We start from the raw sequence: 6,304 nt of genomic DNA, 5'->3' as shown, positions 1-6,304 counted from the left end.
ATATATATATATATATATTAGATCTTGTTAATTCTATTATCAGAATAACTATGGAACTTTAAAAATAATGTTTTTATTGTTGACTAAATAAAATTTAGTATCACAAAATGAGAAAAGTAATACCTACCGCTATGAGTCGGAACCGACTCGACGGCACTTAACAACAACAACAACAACAACCATTGAACTAGTAACCAATACTGAGTACATTAATGCAAATAAAGCTCCCTGATTCTTTAATGGTAATATCTTTGAAGTATTAACCTTTTATTATTTATTATTAAAGGAGAGCTTACTGAATTTATTGTGTTCTTGTCTGGAAGTAGTACGTATTATAATAAAAGCATAATACATAATTTGTTTTCTATAGGAGCAACTGAAGTGTTCTTTGTCAGAAATCATGGCAAACCACACAGTACTATTCTTTTTTTTTTTCTTTGCCCAGATCCCAAGCTCTCATCAGAGAATTTGAATCACTTTCTATTATATTCAGCTTGACAAGTGTCCTTATCCATTCCCACTTTAACTCATATTAAAATTTCAGGAGAATTTCTTCTCAGTTTCTGAAACAATGAGAAATAGAGGCAAAGAAAGGAGAAAGATGAAGAACTAGGCCTACTGATGTATTTCAGGATCTGATAGGGTTAAAGTAATAGAGATAATGTTTTGGTGAGGGATAATGTAGTACCAAAATTAACAATATAGTTATATTCCTTAGATCTCAGAACAGACAATCCTACTCTTACCATTAATTTATAGTTCTTGGCCAAAAGAAGGCCAAATTGGTATTATTAGAAATTTTGCTAAAAAAGTACAATTCTAGATATAACTAATATTTCTGAGTGATCTAGGATTTGTTAAATTCACAAATACCAGAAGATTATCCAAAGCTAAATAAAAACAAACAATACCTGCATGGACCATCTCAATTTTAGCTCTTCTGAAAGCAATCCCAGACTTTCTATCTTTTCATTAGATGTTTTGACATTCTTACTGTGGTGGTTAGTTTCCATCAAGTTGATTTCAACCTATGCGTGCTGAATAAAACAGCCCCGTAGTGTTTTCAGGGAGTTCTGGTGTAACACTGTGGGTTAATGAACTGGACTGCAAGGTGTGTTTAAACATAAGGTCGGTGGTTGAAGTCCACCAGCCACTCCTTGAAAATACTATACAGGATTGCTATGGGTTGGAACTGACTCGATGGCACTTAACAACAACAACATAGTGATTTCAAGACTGTGACCTTTTTGAAGCAGATCACCAGATCTGTCTTCCAAGGCACTTCTAGATGGGTTTGAACTGCCAACCTTTCAGCTAGTAGTCTACTTTTTGTGTCACACAGGGTCAGTCAACATTCTTATTCTTCTCTTCAAATCTAATCAATCACAAAAAGATTGCATGAGCTTCCAAGAAAGAGTTCCTCAAACCTAGAACAAAAAAATCTGTCTGAGAGCTTTAAAAAATTTGTAAAATGCACATTTTTTACAGTTACTCCATTTTTTTTTTCCACATGTGGATAAGCATAAACACAGACAAGACAATATGTGTTTTGATAAGGAGAAATTTGTAGACAAACTAATTTCACCAAATTAGTGACTCAGGCAGGTGGATCTTAATTGCTAAGTATATAATATATATTGTCGGCTTTGAAATCAATTTTAATATTTCCCCCTTTACAAATAAATATACAAATATAGAAAGGAAGCTCTTAAAATATGAGGATCCCAGTTGAGTAGACTGCATTTATCCCTTTTCTGGAAGAGTGAGGAGCCCTCTGTTAAGAGTTAGACTGCTAACCACAAGATATTGCTGTTGGTGTTAAGTGACGTTTAGTCTGTTCAAACTCATAGAGACCTTGTATAGTGTTTACAAGAAGCAACTGGTGGGTTTGAACTACTGAGCTTGTAATTCACAGTCCATGCTGATGTTACAACACCACACCAAAATCCACCAGACTCTCTGCAGGAGAAAGATGAGATGTTCTCCTACAGAGATTTAGTCTCCGAAACCCTGTGGGGAAGTTCTGCTCTGTCCTATAAGGTTGTTAGGATTTGGAATCATCCTGATGGCAGTGACTTTTGGGTTTGGCAAATGGGTGACTTATTCCACCCCTTGACTTTGGGATCAACCATGTGACTTGTTTAGTCAATGGGAAGTTGCAGGCATGACACAACAGAGGCTTGGATAGGCATGTGCAGTGGAGATTTCCTTTGTGTACCTCTGTCATAGCAGTTCCATTGTTAACCATAAGGTCGATAGTTCAAGACCACAAGCTGTTATATGGTAGAAAAATATGTTAATCTGTTCCCATATAGATTTACAGTCTTAAAAGCCCTGTGTTAGAGGCAGCTCAACTGTGTCCTTAAGGTTACTATGAATCAGAATCAACTGGATGTCAGTGGGTTAAATTTTGTTTTTTGCCATCACTCTGGCATGCCCAGGTTGTTCTGTAAGAGAAAGAGATGTTACTGTCATGTGCTGAAATTGATTCATACAGGATTATAAAATTTGATGAATAAATATTCCAGAATTTTCTGAGCCAACTGTTAAACCATCGGCAACTTGAAATTAGTCATGGTGGGAATATTTAACAACAGAAATCAGTAAATGCTACAAATCATCAATTTTCTTTGGTTTCTTGTTATAATACTTTATGTAGCAGAGAGGTAATTCACCAGTATACTACTGTATGTGGCCTAGAGTCAACTCACTGTTTTATTTCCTGACCATCAGCAGGCCAACCTACAGACATGTAAGCAACTTCAGTCAAGGTGAGCCACTTGACCCAAACATGTGAACAAAAAAATCATTAGTTGTAATTGAAGTTTTTTAGTTGTTTTATTACATAGAATTATTGTGGCAATCTGCTACTGATATAACAAGAGAAAAGAAGCTCTGTGGTTAAGTACTTCACTGTTAACTGAAAGATTAGCAGTTTGAACCCAACAGTTGCTCCCTGGGAGAAATATGTGACAATCTATTTTTATAAAGTCTGAAGTCCAGGGACACTATGGAGCAGTGTTCCTCTGACCTGTAGAGTAGCTATGAGTCAGAATTACATATAAAAAGAAAATCGATATTTTAAAAAGTGTAAGTAATTACTGTGATACAAGACCTGAAATTTTCAGTACTTTCTAAGATTTGGATCAACCATTAGTAAACATATTGTTATTGTTAAGTGTCATTGAGTTGATTCTAATTCATAGTGACCTGTACAGGATTTTTGAGGAGTGACTGGCGAGTTTGAACCGCTCACCTTGAGGTTCAAACTGACCTTGCAGTACAGTATTTATCCTACAGCACCACATCAGGACTCCACAAACATAGATGAGCATCTAGTAAATGAATAATTACTCCATTGCTAATTGAAGAGAAAAAGTATTGAAATGCATTGGGTACTTATAGCATAGCAAGAATTCTATATTTAACCCCCATAAAAATATAGTTGTATTATTTACCTTCCAATGGAAACAGCAGATTTCATTTACTAGGATGACTGAGGCAAGGTTTCTCATCCCACATGGTCCTCTTACCATGCGGCATTGAGCTACTCCCATTGAAAGGAGACTCTTCTTTCTATAAATTTAGGAAATTATCTAACTATCACCGAAATGGTGCTATGTGACTTAATATACTAGGTCATAAAGAAACTACAGCTTCTGCTAGCTCTTTTAGGAGGCTCACTTTTGGGAAACCAGTTGTTCTCTTGGATCCCAGATCACACAAAGCCACATGTAGATGTTCAAGCTAAAACTCCCAAGTGAGGTACCTAATGACATGTGAGTCAGAAAGTTTCATTTGTCAGACGTGATTTTGAGATGATATCAATATTAGTTACTAAAGAACGTTTTAAATCTCCATCTCCTTCTAGACCAATTTCCAACATGGAAGTATCATGTATAAACCAAAGGAAATTAAAATAACAACAACAACAAAACACAAGTTACTGCTGAGTCAAGTCCAACTCATGGTGATCACACATGTTACAAAGAAAAACTGAACCACAGGGTTTTCTTGGAGCCTTGCAGAAGCAGATTGCCAGGTCTTTCTTCTGTGGTGTTTCTGGGTGAGTCTGAACTGCTGACTCTCAGGTTGGAGTTGAGAAGAAATCATCTGTGCCACCTGAAGGCAGTTTTCTCATAATCTCAGATCTCAAATATTTCTATCTTGCAGAAATTAAGTTATATTAAAGGAAGAAATATGAAGAGGATAGAAATCACATGAAGGACACCTTGAAATGTGTGTAATGAGGGATGATCAGTCCTAGGTCTTTTGTTCTTTTCCTGGCAAGAATGAAAAATCAGCAGCTTAGGGCCTCCCAAAGGACATACTGAGCCACAGTCCTATAAGTACAGTTTGATGGTTGAAACTTTGTTCAACTTTAAGATCCAATTGTTATTGCTTTCCTTTTTTATAACTAATGTTATTATAAGAAGAGAAGAGATACAGGACAGAGAGAGACACACAGGTGGGGACTGAGGCAGATATTGAAGATATGCTCTCAAAAAAAAAAAAAAACAAAACACCCTAGGGTTATAAAAAGCTGGGAGAAGATCTTATCCTAGAGCCAAACAAAAGAACCTGACTCTACTATGACCCTGGATTTGAATACATAACTTCCAGACCTGTGACAGAATAAATATCTTATGGTTTAAGCAACCCAAATTGTGGCAATTTGTTATGACAGTACAATATAATAAAAATAAAGTCAAGTTATTAAGTCCTTCACACCATTGCCTTAGGATAGACCTACAAAACATGCACTATGGAAATTTAGAGTCCGAGTACTCAGTTGGGTGAAATCCTAAAACTAAGGTTCATGTTTCAATGAAAAGAGGACAGCAAGGACTTTCTCAGTCTCCAGGGTAGCCTGCTGAATAACTCAGTCTTTACATGCCTTGTCTGACACTTTGAGAAGATGACTCTATAAAATAGTTCTAAAGTTTCTTAAAATCTTGGAACATAGTCAGAAGAAAAGTACAAATCAAATCCAGTAACAACTGCTTTAGAAAAAATGTATTTAAATAAGATATAATAGTAAATTGTTCTAATAATAATGTTCTGACATGTGGCGTTCTTAATATCAGATACATTGATATTTTTTCTTATCTCATTTTGTTACATTATTTTCTTTGCAAAATGGTTTTATTAGTCCTCATATATTAAGTTCAAACCAGAGGCTATATTTCAAGGCTTATTGTTCTGAAGCTGCTATCTTTAGTGCATTTCAGATGGTACTAAGAGACCAGACTGGAGTTATACTGATTTCAGAATCTCCCGAGATAGCCTATCTTATTGCTGTTCAAAAGTCAAATTTGTGTATAAAATATGAATTCTGATTCATCTTCCCTGCAGTCACTGTCTTTATGGCTAAATGCATAGTATTGCTGGCAGCTGCTCAGAATACCTCAGCAGTCTCTATTACAAATCCATCGGCACTAATACTTTTGCTTGAATATACTTAAAAGTTTATTAAGAATAAAAATGCATATTTATTTGGAACATAGAACATTCTGACACCAAAAATATGATACTACTAGATTTCTATTGAACCCTGGTGGTACAGCGGTTAAGTATTTAGCTAATAATAAAAGTGTGGTGATTCCATCCTGCCCAGTGGCTCTGCAGGAAAAAAGACTTCATATTTCATGGTCTGCGCTTATAGAGATTGCAGTCTAAAAAACTTCATTGGACTGTTCCACTCTGCAACGTCGGATTGTAGTTGTTGTTAAGTGCCATGGAGTCAGTTCTGACTCACAGTGACCCAGTATAGGATTTTCTAGGAGCAGCTGATGAGTTTGCACTGCTGACCTTGCAGTTCAAACTGACCTTAAGGTTGAGTGCTTATCCTATGGTAGCATACCAGAATGCAAAAATCAACTCAAGAGCACCTAGGGGCAAAAACAACACGAGATTTCTACTTTTTTTATCCGAATAATATCGGTCACAGTAAAATGAATTCCCTCTTTTGTGATCTAACTGCAAAAATAATTTTCTAGATAAGAAGAGAAGGAATATGCACAACAACACCCACACTTGCAGATAATATCCACTTGATCTGGCTTCAACGACTGGATGATCAGAGCTCAACTAGAAGAAGAAAGAAGTGGAAAAAAGAGAGTAATCTGATACAATTTTATGAACTTGACCTACATCTATGGATTCAGTAGATCAAAAGAGGGAACAAATCCTTACAGCAAGGATCATTCCCACCCCCTCCATACACAGAGTAGACAGGGATGGGCAACTTGGACATTGGCTATCCAAAAAGGAGGGGCTACAAAGGCAAGAAGTGACTGGCTTA

The sequence above is a fragment of the Chrysochloris asiatica genome, unplaced genomic scaffold (genome assembly GCF_000296735.1).
Source record: "Chrysochloris asiatica unplaced genomic scaffold, ChrAsi1.0 scaffold00015, whole genome shotgun sequence".
Lineage (NCBI taxonomy): Eukaryota > Metazoa > Chordata > Mammalia > Afrosoricida > Chrysochloridae > Chrysochloris > Chrysochloris asiatica.
Note: the sequence above shows the minus strand (reverse complement) of the source record.